Here is a 17,196-nt window from a genome sequence, read left to right on the forward strand (position 1 = left end):
TTAAAATATAATTTAAAAAATACATATCCAATATGCGCAGGCTGTGCAGCGTGAGTTATTACGCAGAAGCCCCTGGGCGTAGTCTGGGTCTCCATGCATTTCTTGTAATAATGCAGAGATAAATATTCATTATGCGGCAGTGTGGCCCTATGCAGTCGGCCATTTTATACATGAGCAAAAGGAGATACGTGAAAGCTAGAAACACGCGAATTGTGACTAGATATAGATATGCAAATAGAGAAAGAACAAGAGCATAAAAATGGAGGAAGAGATAAATAATTTATACTGCACGAACACATACATTTCATTCTCAATACCCAAAGTAGTGAATTGTTCCTTTTACGTCCGGGTTCTTGAACGTCCCAACACTTCGGCAGTGAACTTGGCTTTTGGCGCCAGAATCCGAAGCGAATTCTCGGCATGGTGCACAGCGCAAAACAGTCACAATCCTTGAAGTGCTTTTTAATAATACATGTATAGAATGTGTAACGGGGAGACAAGCAGAGGCCTTCGGTGTCTCTTGTCCACATCCATTTTCTACAGTTTATTGGCAGCTTTTTCGCAGTCCCTTAACGATGCGTTGACCAGCCCTGAGCTCATCACCTGCCAGAGGTGTTCCAAATTCTGCCACAACAGTTGATCTTTTCGGCAAGTAAATTGTCAAGCAGATAAGCTTTCGTCCTGGTACTTGCAGATCATTTCAATACCATAGCTCGAATGAGCCCTTAAAAGGGAGAAAAAGAAACAAGTTATCCATAATGTAATATTCAGAATTTGCTGGTTATATTTGTTTATATTATGTCAATGGTGATATTACTTCCTGCAATAACACGGAAGTTATTATACACATTATTACAAACACACAGGATCTCCAAATGCTCTTTGAGTCACTTCCTTTAGATTACTTTCACCTCTGTCAGATTGTTACCTTTGAATGTCTGGGCTTTGAGACAGCTTGAGCTGCCCCTAGAACAGTGCGTCCCAAACCTTTTAGAACCACGATCCAATTTTTAGTAGGACAAACTTTCACAAGCCACATATCCTTAATGGACGAAACGAGCACTTGTTTTTAATGTAACTAAAGCATAACGCGGTAGTGCACTATCATTTACAGACAGCACATTTTCAATTCATATTGCCACTAAATTTGCAAAGACATACAGTTTTACTGTTATAACTACATTGTATACAAATTGTAATGTGTGAAGATCGAGTTTCAGTGATAAGTTATCATTTGTATCACAAAGTAAAGTGTCTTGATTTGTTTTGATCCTATTCAAATATTTGTTTCCATCACACTTCAGAATTACAAAAAAAGTGTTAAATTTTTGCTTTACCAACTGCTTAATATGTACAGTTACTTTACAGTAATTTTCATTTTGTTGTGTTACAAAAAAATTACATCGTATAGCCTTTCCTTTCACAATCCCTGTATCCCAGCAAGATTGTCAAATAATTCACTTTACTTTTCTTTCACTGACTGTAAGGTGAGAAGAGTTTGGAAACAGCAATTTCCTTGCTAATCAAGCATTGGGAAAGCCAAAAGGTTTCGCCTATGAGAGAGATATATTGGCTTTGCCAATGTCTTTTAGCCATGTTGTACAGCAGCGTAGAGTAGAGTGGCGTAGAATAGTGTGGCACAGAGTGATGTACAGTGGAGTGGCATAGAGTGGAGAGGCATAGCATAGAGTGACGTAGTGTGGGCAGGAGTAGAGTGGAGTGGGCAGAGTGGCATGGCGGACAGTGGTGTAGAGCAGCATAGAGTGGAGTGGTATAGAGTGAAGAGACACAGCAGAGTTGTGCTGTTTGGAGTGGGGCAGAGTGGCAGAAAGTGGCACTATGTGTAGTGGAGTGGCGAACACTGGAGTGGAGTAGAGTGCAGTGGCATGGTGCAGAGTGGTGTGGTGTAAAGTGAAGGGACAGAGTGGAGAGCTGTGCTGTGAAGTACAGTGAAGTGGCGTAGAGTGGAGTGGTGCAGAGTTGAGTGGTGCAAGGTGGAGTTCAGTGGAGCGGGCAGAGTAGAGTGGCATAGAGTGTAGTGTTGCAGAGTAGAATGAAGTGGTGTGAAGAGTAGAGTGGTGTACAGTAGTGTAGAGTTGAGTAGCACAGAGTGGAAAAAAGTGCAGTAGAGTGGCATAGAGTACAGTGCTGTAGAGTAGAGTTCAGTTGAATAGAGTGCAATGGCGTGGAGCGGTGCAGAGTAGAATTCAGTGGCATGGAGGGGTGTAGAGTGCAGTGTTGTAAGGCGCAGTAACATTGGATGCAGTAGCGCATAGTAGAGTGATTTGTAGTGGCATAGAATGCAGTGGCATGGTGCAGAGTAGAGTGCAGTGGCATGGAGCGGTATTGAGTATGGTGGTGTAGATTGCTATGGTGTACTGTAGAGTGGTGCAGAGTAGAAGGGAGTGGCGATGAGTGGGGTAGAATGGAGTGCAATAGTGTAGAGTGCAATTGTGTAGAGTAGAGCTGCGTGGAGCGATGTAGGGTCACATGCAGAGGCATAGAGTGGTGCAGAGTAGAATGGCATAGAGTGGAGTGGCATAGTGTACAGTGGCTTAGAGAGCAATGGTGTAGAGCTGAGTGGAGTGTTGCAGAGTAGTGTGCAGTGGCACACAGCAGAGTGGTGCAGAGCAGAGTGGATAGAGCTAAGTGGCTTAGAGAGGAGTGGTGCACAGTAGAGTGGTGCAGAGTATTGCAGAGTACAGTGATGCACTGTAAAGTGGCATAGTGAGCAGTTGCGTAGAGTGGTGTAGAATAGATTGGTGTAGAATACAGTTGTCTATAGTAGAATGCAATGGTGTAGAGTGCAGTGGTGTAGGTTGCAGAGGCGTGTAGTGGGCAGAGTAGAGTGCAGCAGTGTAGAGTGCAGTGGAGTGGTGTAGGTTGCAGTGGTCTGGAGTGGTGCAGAGTAGAAGAGCTTGGAGTGTTGCAGGTGTAGAGTGCAGTATCACAGAGTGGAGTGGTGCAGAGTAGAGTGGCATAGAATGCAGTGGGGTAGAGCGTAGTAGCATGCAGCAGAGTGGTGCAGCATAAAGTGCAGTGGCAAAGAGTAGAGTAGAGTGGTGTAGAGTGGCATGGAGAGCAGTGGCACTGAGTAGTGTGCAGTGGAGTGGAGCGTAGTAGCATGGAGCAGAGTGGTGCAGCATAAAGTGCAGTGGCATAGAGCAGAGTAGAGTGGTGTAGAGTGGCATAGAGAGCAGTGGCACTGAGTAGTGTGCAGTAGAGTGGCATACAGTGCAGTGGTGCAGAGTAGAGTGGTGTAGAGTGCAGTGGTGTGGAGTTTGCGGAAGCTTAATCGAGACAAAACAAAACTGGTTATAAATGCTTTTGAGGACTGCTTAAAATATGGTCATGGGTAGTCATAAATGTAATTAATAGGGAGCTCAGCTCACAATCACCTGTGCCCACCAGCTCAATTTTCTGTTTGACTGTAATTTAAAAATGCATGATCCAGTGAAGACAAAACATTCTCTAATTAGGATCAGTTATGGGTTTATGACCTCACTAGAAATAATTGTGTGGACCCGCTGCCATTACGAAATGGTCTGTACAAAAGTTGCCATTGTATCAGACTAAACAAAGCTCTGCTAGTGTAAAACACTGTTTCCCTTGTTCAAAGGCAAGTGTCACGGTTAAGCATATATCCATCAACTTGTACAGCCCGTGCTGATATCTTGGGACTTCTGTAACACCACCACGTAAGGTTTTCCATGCACTGGATAACACTGGGCAGTACTGTTCGGACTGGGAAACCGCCACATGAGGAACCATGCTTGCCTTATCCATGCATATACATGGCTAAGACAGCTCGCAGTCTAAATGCGCGGATGGGCAGGCACAGGTAGAGAAAGGATCAGGAGATGTGGATGTGGTCTGGTAAGTAGGGCTGGAGCCGGGTTTTGGGTGGTAGGTTTTAGGGTTCAGAATTGGTCGGGTTGTTTTCAGGGCTCACAGGAGGGGTCAGGATGTTTTAGGGCCGGGGGCGGGGGGGGGCAGGGTTGATATTAGGGCTTGGGTTGGGGGAGTTTGGGTTGTTTGTAGGGATGGGGTTGTTTTTAGGGTTCGGGGGTTGGGTTGTTTTTACGGCGTGATGGAGGGTTGGGGTTATTTTTAGAGCTCAGTAGGGGAGGCGGCTGTTTTTAGGGCTGGGGGTGATCTTTACCACACGTATCTCTTTACTAGTCATGCCTTTACCACAAAATTGTGTGGTAAAGCCTTGCTGGTAAAGGAATGCTTTGTTAAGACGCATTCATTGTACAGACAGCCTTGCAGAGGCATGCGTGGTTTAGCCATGCCAGTGTCTGTCATACCGCTGGTCAGACTCAATTCATGCGCCTGATATATGCTTTTTAACCTCAGCACTGGCAAGACGCACACTCTTGAGTGTGTTCCATGAGATGTGAAGCTCTTTCAGGGACCTCAAAATCCACAACACAACCTATATTTTGCACTAGACTTCTCTTCATTTTAGTTTCTTTACACTTCATTTTATCTATTCTTATGTTAAGATGTTAAATGTTGAATGGAAGTTCAATATTCAATATTAAACACATATTTAAAATGTAGAATGTGTAGTTATGTTAAAAGAACAAAACATGCAATTAAAAGAACAGGGGCCATATTATGTATAGGATGCTCTCCTTTGGTCTGCATCATGGTCCACCTATAAAAGGGTGTTGTGGGGTCAGATCTGCTCAGTGTGCCCTGTAACAGTTAATGTGCTGCCTCCAGCACCGCTGCCAACTCAAGTCTGCCCAGGTGGCAGCGCATTAGTGAAAGGCACATTGGCTGTTTTTAAGCAGCCACTCTGTCTTTCACAGAAAAGGCAGCAACGTTGCCTGCTTTTTGAAAGGGAGCACGGATCTTTCATCAAGGACATCCATTTTACCATCAAGGGGCACACTGGCTATGCAGTACCTCTTTATGGTTCTCAGTCTGTGCACCTCCTGACAGCTCCTTTGCCTGCACCTGAGTCTATAATATGGCACGGATTGTCCTATTTAAAAAAAGACCACCAGGCAATTTCATTGAATGACTTTGCGGAGAAGATCAGGCAGACTAAACACCCTTTCAGAGAAATATACAACATAGTTAACTCTTTTCTAAAACCTAATGTGGTATGGATAGGGCCCTCTCCCTCTAAGGAACGATGCAGCAGTGAGCACACTTCTTCCTGGATAAATTCAAAAAAATCTAGGACTCCCTAGTGTGCTGCCAATCTCCTGGAAGACTCCAACAGAATAAGTAACTTACCTGTGGGAAGGATGTATCCGTTATAGACATTTAATAGTTATAGATTCCTTACCTTAGAATTACCCCAGGCGTCAGACTGGATATGGAGAATTTTTCTTCAGCAATACCCCTGTGCGTCGGTAGGTGGTGTCGGTCAACTCTGCATTCATTGTTGGCGTCATGGTTGCTGGGATGACGTTGCAGTGTCTACTTAGATGTCACCCTGCGCTCTGACGTAAGTTCTGACACAACTTTCCACGCCAAAAGCGCAGAGCCATGAAAAATACTGACCACTGGTGCGCCATACTAGGGCCCTTTAAGGGTACCTCTAACCCTAGTTCGCGGGGAGGATGGGTGGGGCAGTAAGGAATCTATAACTAATATATGTCTCTTACAGCTACATCGTTACCGAAGGTAAGTAACTTGTTCATCTGACAGAGACTATTAGATACTCCACCAATACCAACCCTGGAGGAAGGTCTGCGAACCAAGTTCACAGCAGAAAATCCTGGAGGAAAGAATGGGCAAAGTAGCCATCCCTCCAGACATGAATATCCAGGCAGTAATGTGTGGTAAATGGGTGAATAGAAGCCCACGTGGCCGTCTGACAGATATTGATGAATGGAACTCCCCACGACAAAGCAGTGGTGGCTGCCGTAGCTCTAGTGGAATGAGCGCACAGACCCACTGGAGGTTCCTTTTTAGCTAAAGCATAACAAATCTTGATACAAAGGACTACCCATCATGAGATGGTTCGCTTCTGAACAGCCCAACCTTTTTTGGCACAGACGTAGCCAACAAAGTGTTTATCATCCACCAGGAAATCTTTTGTGCTGTCAAGGTAGAAGGACAGCACACGTTTTGGGTCCAGATGGTGGAGTCTCTCCTCCTCTTGGGAAGGGTGCAGAGGTGGGAAAATTGTGAGCAAGGTAATAGTCTGCGCGATGTGAAAAGGAGTGACTAATTTTGGCAAAAAATCTCGTTCGGCACACCACCATGTCCGTATGGACTGAAAGGAAAGGAGGCTTAGAAGAAAGAGTCTGGAGCTCACTCACTCTACGAGCGGAGGTGATGGCAAAAAGAAAGGGAGTCTTCAGATTGAGAAGCCTGAGAGGACAGGTGTGAAGAGGCTCAAAGGGAGTGCACATAAGATAAGTTAAGGCAAGGTTCAAGTCCCACTAAGGCATTATGAAAGGAGATGGAGGAAAGAGGTGAATGTTGCCTTTAGAGAACCTACTTACAATAGGGGACTAGAACAAAGAAGGCTGACCTGGCAGCCGAAGAAAAGCAGAAATGGCTGCCAGGTAACCTTTAGGAGTGCCCAGAGCAGAGCCCTGCTGGGCCAAAAAACGAAGGAATTACCTCAGAAAAAGGGTCAGAAAGGGGATCCACAGCCTTTGCTGTGCACCATGCCACAAACGTATCCCATTTTCAGGCGTATACTGTCTTAGTGGAAGGACACCTGGCTGCCAAGATAAGATTGCAGACTTCAGGAGGAAGGTCAAAAGCTGTCAACTGCAGCCTCTCAATCTGCACACAAGGAGGTGGAGGCTGGACAGGTTTGGGTGGATGTACGTCCCCTGCTGCTGCAACAGAAGATCCTCCCGAAGGGTCAGTCTGATTGGAGGATCGATGGCCATGCTCAGAAGCTCGGGGGTACCAGACTGTGCCCAGTCCGGTGCCACAAGAATAACTTTGGCCCGAGCGCACCTGATCTTCTTCAGCATTCAGGTCAGAAGTGGTACAGGCAGAAAGGAGTACAGGAGGCCGCAGCTCCACTCACGATGAAAAGTGTAGCCGAGCGAGTAACGCATTGGTAACTCCAGCGCGCAGAAGTGCTGACATTGCGCGTTCTCTTCGGTGGCGAACAGATCTAACCAAGGCTCTCCCCACTGCTGATAGAGACCTTGCAGCACCTCTGAGTGGAGAGGCCATTCATGATCCACCAGGCTCCGACATCTCAGTTTGTCCGCCCTGGCATTCGGAGAACCCACCAGGTGTTGAACCACCAGGGTTATGCCCTGATGTTCCAGCCATGTCCAAAGGCAAAGAGCCTCTTGACAAAGGGTCCACGACCACACCCTGCCTTGCTTGTTGCAGTACCACATGGTGGTGTTGTTGTCCGTGAACACCTGCACTGCCTTCCCCTTGAGGGAGGCAAGGAATGCCTTCAGTGCCAAGTGAATCGCCAGGAGCTCCAACAGGTTGATATGGAGACTGGACTCCGCCAGAGACCAGAATCCTCTGATCTCCACCTCCCCCAGGTGGCTGCCCTATCTCAGGAGTGATGCATCGGTCACCACCGTAAGGTCTGGTTGGGGAAGGGAGAGGGATCTGCCTCTGACCCAATCCTGGTTCGTTAACCACCACTGCAGTTGTTGCCCAGACCCTCCGAGATCTGGACGTAGTCGGCAAGATTCTCTTGTTGCTGCGCCCACTGGAACTTCAGGTCCCACTGCAAAGCCCGTATATGCCATCTGGCTTGATCTAGCAGGATGCAGGAGGCCATAATCTCTGTGGAGAAGTGTGGCTCAGGGGTTAGAGGCGGCAGACCCGGAAGCTGAGATCGGCCCTGGACCAGGGTCCAATTCCCCGCCTCGGCGGGTCTTGGGCTCAAAAATTCCACGGACTTGATAATTCTCGCTCCGGTGCCTTCTCGACTCACGGGTTCACACTCTGTGACTCTGGGCAATAGCTTGCTTAATCTCCACAACGGCCCCTTGCGGCGGGATGCCTGGCTTTCACCTTGTGGATACCCTGCCGGGGTTATCTCACAGGGGAATACCAGGACGGGTTCCCTAAGCAAGCGCTTAGATACCGACCTCGGTCAGTGATTTGCGCTATATAAATACATGTACATTTACATTTACATTTACATAAGGCCCAGAAGCCTCAGAGTCATTCTCACTGAAATCCAGGACAGAGGCTGAGACATCAATATCATAGCCCGAATATTACGGACTCGCTGCTCGGGAGGATAATACCAAAACTGCACTGTGTCTAGAACAGCTCAGATGAAAAGCAGTGACTGAGAGGGAGTCAGGTGTGACGTCGGCATGTTGATAGTGAACCCCAGCGAATTTTGGAGGTCTGCCGTAGTCTGGAGTTGACTGACTGGATCAAGCCCGCCTTCACAGCCAGTCGTTCAGATAGGGGAAGACTGGAACCCCCGATCTGCACAGATGAGCTGCGACCACCGCCATCACTTTCGTGACACCCGAGGGACACTGGTAAGGCTGAAGGGGAGCACAGTGAACTGAAAATTATCATGGCCTACCGTGAACAGTAGGTAACGCCTGTGGGCGGGCAGGATGGGAATGTGAAAATAAGTGTCCTGCAAGTCAAACGCTACTATCCACTCTCCAGGGTCAAGGGCAGACAGGACCTGTGTTAGACGGACCGGGAGGGTCGGCCGAGATTACGGGGAGAGGTCTCCAGGGAGAGCCGTCTCCAACGACTGTACAGATAAGTAACTTCCCCCCCCCACAGACGGACACCACACAAGATTGAAGGTTAACGAGACTTTATAGGCAATTCTTAGGTTACGTTGATATGATACAAGGAGGTCTGGACTCAGGGGTCCCCTCGGTTCTGATCTCTGGTTGAGGAAAAAGGGGTAGCGGGACAGTCTTAGTTGCCAATGAGTTAAATAGCTCTCAATCCTCGAGCTCGGTGTGTTTGCTGATCGGGCCGTGGAGGAGCCAAGCCGGTCCCGAGATGGACGAAGGATGATCGACGGGCCGTGGAGAAGCCAAGCAGGTCCCGGGATGGATGACGGATGGTCGACGGGCCGTGGAGAAGCCAAGCAGGTCCCGATGCAGATGACGGTTACAACGGTCCGCGGCCTCGCCAGCAGATCCGGACGACGATGAAGGATGAAGGTTACGACGGCTGTGGCAGCGCCAACAGGCAGGACGATGGTGCACAGGACAGAGCTACGGCAGCGCCAGTAGTCCGTCCAGGGTGAGTTCCTCTTTACGTCTCTCGACTCCAAGATACAACTGCCTTCCTGCTCTGGAGCTGCCCCAGTTATAGGGCTGGCGGGCTTTGATGTCCGGACCCTCGCACTTGGAGGTCGGGAGGTCCGGGATGAGGGAGTCCAGACACCCAGCGGGGGGGTGGAGCCAGCGCCCGGGGAGGCGATGGGCGAGCGGCACTGGCCGGGGGAGAGCCATCGACACCTCTTTCTCCCATTGACCTGCCAAGTAGCTCGCTCACCTCCTGGGTGGAGGGTGGTGCCGGAATGTCTGAGGCCGGGCTAGGCCCAGGGTTGAGGTCGATCGGGGGCCAGGCGGCCTCGTGATGAAGTGTCCAAGATGGCGGCCCAGGCTGAGCGCATGGGTCGGCAGTGGATCGGGCCCATGAGGTGATCATGTTCGAGGGCAGGTGTCCCTGAGGGGACGTAGGACGTACAATGGTGGTGTGTGGTGCTTGTATGACTGGGCTCGGGCCTGGTCGAGCCGGGGGAGAGCGGCCCGTCATGTGGCCTGTCCAACATGCGTCCCCCCCAGCTGAAGGCGGGGAGAGTTACCCATCCTCTTGGGGACTCTCTTCGTCGAGGCGGAAAAACCGGGACAGGCCATCCGCGTTGGCGTGGTCGGACCCAGGCCGGTGTTCAACCGTGAAGTCCATACCTTGCAAGGAGATGGACCAGCGTAGCAGTTTTGGGTTTTCCCCCCGCATATGCATCAACCACTGCAGGGGTCGGTGGTCAGTCTGTACCCGAAAGTGGGTGCCAAAAAGGTAGGGCCGGAGCTTCTTGAGGGCCCATACCACAGCGAAGGCTTCCCTTTCTATGGTGCTCCAGCGTTGTTCCCGGGGTAGGAGTCTCCGGCTGATGAAGGCCACCGGTTGATCAAGGCCTTCGGTGTTCACTTGGGACAGGACTGCCCCAATGCCCTGGTCGGAGGCGTCCGTCTGGACGATGAACTCCCGGCTGTAGTCTGGGGCCTGGAGCACAGGAGCGGAACACATGGCGGCCTTTAACTGTTCGAATGCCGCTTGACACTCTGGGGTCCAGTTCACTTTCTTGGGCTGATTTTTTGATGTGAGTTCGGTGAGAGGCCCTACGATGGTACCATAGTCTTTCACGAACCTTCGGTAGTAGCCCGTGAGGCCCAGGAAGGCTCGCACCTCAGTTTGAGTGATAGGGGGTTGCCAGTTCTGGATGGCGGCAATCTTCAGCTGTAGAGGGGCCACTAGGCCGCTTCCCACCTGGTGTCCGAGGTAGGTCACCGACCCTTGTCCAATTTGACATTTGCTGGCCTTGATCGTGAGGCCAGCTCGCTGAAGGGCTTGTAGTACTGCTTGGAGGTGGTGGAGGTGCTCGGTCCAATGGTGGCTGTACACAGCGATGTCGTCCAGGTAGGCGGCGCTGAACTCTTCGAGCCCCGCCAGGACCTGGTTGACGAGCCGTTGGAAAGTCGCTGGGGCATTTTTCATGCCGAAGGGCATGACCTTAAAATGATAGTGGCCATCGGGGGTGGAGAAGGCAGAACGTTCTTGTGCTCGGGATGTGAGGCCGATCTGCCAATAACCTGCCGTCAGGTCGAAGATGCTGAGGTAGCGGGCAGCGCCCATTCGGTCGACCAGTTCATCTGCCCGGGGGATGGGGTGTGCGTCCGTTCTGGTGACGTCATTCAGGCCCCGGTAGTCGACACAGAACCGGAGTTCTGGTGTGGTTCCGGGGGCGGCCGCTTTGGGGACCAGTACGACCGGGCTGGCCCATGGACTGTCTGAGGGCTCGATGACCCCGAGCGTGAGCATCTTAGCTACTTCCGCCTGGATGCAGGCCCGTACCCGATCAGGTACGCGGTAGGCCCGGTGGCGGATAGGAGGGTTGTCTCCGGTGTCCACATCGTGCACACACCAGGAAGTGACACCTGGGGTGAGGGAGAACAGACTGGCAAATCGTGATAGGAGGGCTTGGCACTCGTGGCGTTGTTCTCTGGTGAGGGACTCCGAGAGTCGGACCCCATCCACGGAGCCGTCTTGCTCCTGGGTCCGCAAGAGGTCAGGGAGAGGTTCGGAGTCGTCTTCAACCCCATTGTCTGTGGCCATCAAGAGACTGAGTTCTGTTCGCGCAAAGTGGGGTTTCAGTCTGTTGGTGTGGAGGACTCGGAGCGGATTCCGGGCGGACTCCATATCGATCAGATAGGTGGCAGGACCCTTGCGCTCGATTACCTTGAAGGGTCCCGTCCATTTGTCTTGGAGAGCGCACGGTTCTGTGGGGGACATTACCCAGACCTGTTGCCCCGGCTCGAATTCAATAGATGAGGCGTTCTGGTCATACCATTTCTTCATGTCCTCTTGACTTGTCTCTAGGTTGGCTTTTGCTAGGTCTCTGAACCTTCGGGACTGGTTGCGGAGGGTGAGGAGGTACCGGAAGACATCGGGCGGACTCTTGGCCGGAGGCATCTCCCAGCCTTCTTTGATCAGGCTGAGTGGCCCCCGTACTGGGTGCCCATAGAGCAGCTCGAATGGGCTGAAGCCTAGGGACTTCTGTGGGACCTCCCGGTAGGCGAAGAGGAGGCACGGCAGCAGCACATCCCACTGGCGACGGAGGGGCTCTTCCAATCCCCCGATCATCCCTTTTAGCGTGCGATTGAACCGCTCAACAAGTCCGTTTCCTTGGGGGTGATAGGGGGTCGTGAAGCGGTAGGTGACCCCACACTGTTGCCAGAGGGACTTCATATATTTGGAAATAAAGTTTGTGCCTCTGTCACTGACGACTTCTCGGGGGAACCCCACACGGGAGAAGATCCCCATCAGGGCCCGGCCGACCACTGGGGCTGTCACGGTCCGGAGAGGAATAGCCTCAGGGTAGCGGGTGGCGTGGTCCACTAGTACCAGGATGAAGCGATGGCCTTGTCTTGTACGCGGGTCTAGGGGTCCCACAATGTCTATTCCGACCCTCTCAAATGGGGTCGTGACTACTGGAAAGGGTTGCAGGGGGGCCTTTAATTTGCGGCCGCTCTTCCCACTGGCTTGGCACGTGGGGCAAGATCGGCAATGCTGGTGCACATCGTTTCTCATTTTTGGCCAGAAGAAGTGGGTCACTAGGCGGCTGTAGGTTTTATCTTGTCCCAGGTGCCCTGCCAGGGGGACATCGTGGGCCAGATTTAGCAGGAAGTCTCTAAAGCGGAGGGGCACCACTAGTACTCGGTTGGCCCCTAGCTCGGCGATTCGTTGCTCGCTGTACAATAGGTCATTGTCCCAGTAGACCCAATGAGTTCCGGAGGTATCCCCTGCGCTTTGGGCGAGCGCTTGTTGTCGGAGTCCCTCAAGGGAGGGACAAGTCTCCTGCTCCTGACGAAATTGTTCTTGTGTGGGTCCCCCTTCTTGAGCCCACTGGTCAAGATTAGCAAGGTCGGAAGGTTGGGCAAGTTCGAGGGGGATACCATGGTCGGGGGTCTCGGCGGGGGCGACCGGGGGCGGTGGCGCCGGCCATTCTGGTTCTTCGGGGTGGGGGTTGGCACGGGCGGCCATGGACCGGGTGGTGACGCACGCCCAGTCTGGGACGCCCAACATCCCCAAGTGTTCTTTTCGCTCCACGGCTGCCCACGGGGAGCTTTCCAGGTCATTTCCGAGGAGGCAGTCCACGGGGGCGTCGTCTCGGACCGTTACCTTCAGCATGCCGGAGACCCCTCCCCACTCAAAGGGGACGCAGGCCATCCGACACAGACTCTCTGAGTTGTCGGCGGATCGTACAGGGCAGAGAATGTTCGGTAGATATTGTTCTGGGGTCACCAGATGACAGCGGACGGCTGTCACACTGGCCCCGGTGTCTCGAAGGGCTTCGGCCCGTTGTCCATTGATGCTCACCCATTGGCTGTACTTCTGGGTGTTAGCGGGTAGGGGGACCCGCGGGACCATGTCTCTTCCCCCTAAGCACGCGAGAGTCATGGCTGCTGGCTCCCACTCTTGATACTCTTGCTCGTCTGTTTCTTGTTCCTCGGAGATCTGTTCTTCCCCTAGTGCCGCGGCGGCCACCTGGCGGGGTCTTGGACTCTGATACTGCGGGCAGCTTGGGTCGTTTGCATAGTGGCCGACTCGTTGGCATCGGTGACATGTAACATTGGCTCTGTATCCCGGTCGCGCCGGGGTGCTGCCCCGGTTGGCCGGGGGGGTGGTGCTGGTAGTGGGGGCGGCCGGAGTGTTGTCTCTTCCTCGTCCTTGGCCCCCTCCTCCTCCTCTGGGTCGGGGGTGACCATTGTTGTTCCTGTTCTGCTCGTAGGACCCATTCCGGCCCACTCTGGTGATCTCCCACCGGTCAGCTTCGGCTGCGAGCTGCCGGGGATCGGTTAACTTGCTGTCGAGGAGGTGTTGGCGTAGTTCAATGAAGCAATTGTTGGACAGATGCTCCCATACCATCAGATTGAACAGCTGCTCGTAGGTCGTGACGTTGTTCCCTCTGATCCAGCCTTCGAAGGCTCTGCTAAAGTACGTTACATAGTCCACCCAAGTTGTACCTGGAATGCGTGTGCAGTCTCGGAACCGCTGACGGTACATCTCGGGCGTGAGGCCATAGCGGGTGAGGAGGGCCGCTTTCATATGGTCGTAGGAGGTCATCTGGTGGTCTGGGAGCTGTAACAGAGTATCGCGGCCCTCATTAAGGAATTTGCCCCATAGGCCGGCTCCCCAGTCGGCTCTATCGATCCGGTGCGCAGTCATCGCGATTTCATAGGCCTTAAACCATTGCTGGATGTCGTCTTCTCGAAAATATTCTCGGACCACATCCTTGGGGATGTGCACTTTTTTTTCCGTGGTCCCTGGGGTGGACGGTCGGTCAGGCACCCCTAACTCTTTATTCTGTTTGCGCAGGTTGATCTCGGCTAGGTTCCGCTCGTGCTCGTACGTTAGTCTTTTTTCCTCGAGCTCCCTTTGCCTCTGTTTCTCCTCTCTTTCTTCTCGGAGGCGAAGGTGCTCTAAGTTTATTTTTTGCTCGGCCAATTTGAGTTCTATGTCCATCTTGAGTCGGGCCATTTCGAGTTCGTGTAGTCGGGCTTTTTCTCTTTCTTGGATCTCGTCTTGCGAGAGACTGGTTCTTTGCCCCTCAGGGCCCGTGCTGGTATTTTTCGCGGTGCTTTGCTCAGGGGCTTCGACATCCCCGGTCTCTGCCCAAGATTCTAGGGCATGCTTGAAATCGTCCTTGGTACTTAGTCCGGTGGTAGCGATACCTAGTTCGATGCAGAACTGCTTTAGTTCACGATGGCTGTATTCCTCGAGTTTTTCCATTTGGAACTTCTCAGTTGATCCGCTCTCTTTAGTTGACATTGTTGTTCGTTGTGGGGTGAGCTACTCTCTGTACGTTATGCGGTGATTCGGATCGCGCCGCTGGCCACCAATGTTAGACGGACCGGGAGGGTCGGCCGAGATTACGGGGAGAGGTCTCCAGGGAGAGCCGTCTCCAACGACTGTACAGATAAGTAACTTCCCCCCCCCACAGACGGACACCACACAAGATTGAAGGTTAACGAGACTTTATAGGCAATTCTTAGGTTACGTTGATATGATACAAGGAGGTCTGGACTCAGGGGTCCCCTCGGTTCTGATCTCTGGTTGAGGAAAAAGGGGTAGCGGGACAGTCTTAGTTGCCAATGAGTTAAATAGCTCTCAATCCTCGAGCTCGGTGTGTTTGCTGATCGGGCCGTGGAGGAGCCAAGCCGGTCCCGAGATGGACGAAGGATGATCGACGGGCCGTGGAGAAGCCAAGCAGGTCCCGGGATGGATGACGGATGGTCGACGGGCCGTGGAGAAGCCAAGCAGGTCCCGATGCAGATGACGGTTACAACGGTCCGCGGCCTCGCCAGCAGATCCGGACGACGATGAAGGATGAAGGTTACGACGGCTGTGGCAGCGCCAACAGGCAGGACGATGGTGCACAGGACAGAGCTACGGCAGCGCCAGTAGTCCGTCCAGGGTGAGTTCCTCTTTACGTCTCTCGACTCCAAGATACAACTGCCTTCCTGCTCTGGAGCTGCCCCAGTTATAGGGCTGGCGGGCTTTGATGTCCGGACCCTCGCACTTGGAGGTCGGGAGGTCCGGGATGAGGGAGTCCAGACACCCAGCGGGGGGGTGGAGCCAGCGCCCGGGGAGGCGATGGGCGAGCGGCACTGGCCGGGGGAGAGCCATCGACACCTCTTTCTCCCATTGACCTGCCAAGTAGCTCGCTCACCTCCTGGGTGGAGGGTGGTGCCGGAATGTCTGAGGCCGGGCTAGGCCCAGGGTTGAGGTCGATCGGGGGCCAGGCGGCCTCGTGATGAAGTGTCCAAGATGGCGGCCCAGGCTGAGCGCATGGGTCGGCAGTGGATCGGGCCCATGAGGTGATCATGTTCGAGGGCAGGTGTCCCTGAGGGGACGTAGGACGTACAATGGTGGTGTGTGGTGCTTGTATGACTGGGCTCGGGCCTGGTCGAGCCGGGGGAGAGCGGCCCGTCATGTGGCCTGTCCAACAACCTGAAGCGAGGTTAGCATTTTTAACTTCTCCTGCCAGAGGAAGCGGTTGAGGGCCCTGAGGTCTAAGATAGGACGCAGCCCTCGGTCCTTCTTGGGCACCAGAAAGTAGGGGGAATAGCAACCACAACCTACTTCTGGTGCAGGTACCCTCTCAATAGTTCCCTTGGCCAAGAGAGCTGAAACTTCCTGGTGGAGAAGCACCAAACGATCCTCTGACATGCAATCGAGAGACAGTGGCATGGAGGGAGGGGTAGTCTCAAAGGGAAAGGAGGAGGTGATGGCGAATCCTGCCACCCACTGGCAGCTGGTGGCCCTGAAAGGTCAGACGAGGAGGGTTTGGAGGCTGCTGCAGGGATGAAAGGGTGGACTGGCCCACCCGCTGGTTTCAGACCCGCATCGCTAGGTCCCACGCCATGCAGAGGCTGGGCAGCTTGCGTGGGGCAGTGGCTTGACTGGGTCGAATGTGGTGGGGTGCTCCTTCCGTAGCCACGAAAGGGACGAAAGGCAGACTGTGGGCGATGGAAGGGTGCTGCGAGGCCTAATGATCTGGCCGTAGCCTGGGAATCTTTAAAGAGGCTCTAGCACCCAGTCCCCCTTCTCACCAAAAAGGCGAAGGCATTGATGGGCATGTCCAGCAAAGTCGGCTGGACATCCTCCAAAAAATCAAAGTTGGCTGGACATCCTCCGAAAACCATACATCCTCAGCCAGGCGTAACGCCGAAGGGCAACCGACGTGTCAATTGTTCGGCCTATAGAGTCGGTAGTGTCCAGTCTGCAGCAGATTGTGAATTTCGCTGCATCTCTCCCATCCGCCACTGCCTGGGAGAGAATAGCCCGGGCCTCCTCCGGACAATAAGGCAGCACCTGCACAACCGTATCCCAAAGAGTATGGGTATAACGGCCCAAGTGGCATGGGTTATTCATGGACTGCAGCCCTAAGATGAAGGAAGAGAACATAAGCTTCTCAAGGTGCTCCAGCTTCTTGGATTCCCTATCCGGGGGTGCAGAAGGGAATGGGGCCTTGGACGAAGAGGCTTTGACCCCCAAGCCCTGGGGGGAAGGGTGTTGGGAGAGGAAAATGGTATTGCCCGGAGCCAGGTGGTGGCGACGGGCAAATGTCCGTTCCACAGGAGTCCCTGTGCTGGGCCTGGACCAGGTGCCCAGAAGGAAGTCCACGAGGGCTTCATTAAAGGGCTAGAGGGGTTTGGAGGAAGTTGTTCCTGGTTAAAGCACCTCTGTCAGGCTGTTAGTCCTAACTGCCACTATAGGGAGCTCCAGGCCCAAGGCATCGGCTGCCCTACGCACCAGCACTGCATAGGATGCTTCCTCCTCCGTAGCCACGGTAGAGGGAGAATGCATTCCAAGGCCTGGGGAGGTATCCAGACCCCTGGCATCACCCAATTCTTTTCTCCAGTCTGGCTCTTCCAGCAGGTCAGTTAAAGGGTCCAGCCACCCCTCTCAGTCCTCACCATCACCCTCAGGGTGATAGGGAACACCTGGGATGAA

The 17,196-nt window shown here is 52.9% G+C and overlaps 1 protein-coding gene across 2 annotated transcripts in view; it reads right to left on the reverse strand.

Moving 5' to 3' along the window:
- Positions 1-260: 260 nt before the first annotated feature.
- BTRC (beta-transducin repeat containing E3 ubiquitin protein ligase) overlaps positions 261-17,196 on the reverse strand; it is a 1,268,207-nt gene continuing 1,251,271 nt past the window's right edge. For both annotated transcript variants that reach the window (XM_086922668.1, XM_086922669.1), the window contains one exon: positions 261-724. The gene's annotated coding sequence lies outside the window, so the exon portion shown is untranslated. The remainder of the gene's footprint in view (positions 725-17,196) is intronic.

Source organism: Lissotriton vulgaris, chromosome 5 (assembly GCF_964263255.1).
Source record: "Lissotriton vulgaris chromosome 5, aLisVul1.2, whole genome shotgun sequence".
Taxonomy (NCBI): Eukaryota; Metazoa; Chordata; class Amphibia; order Caudata; family Salamandridae; genus Lissotriton; species Lissotriton vulgaris.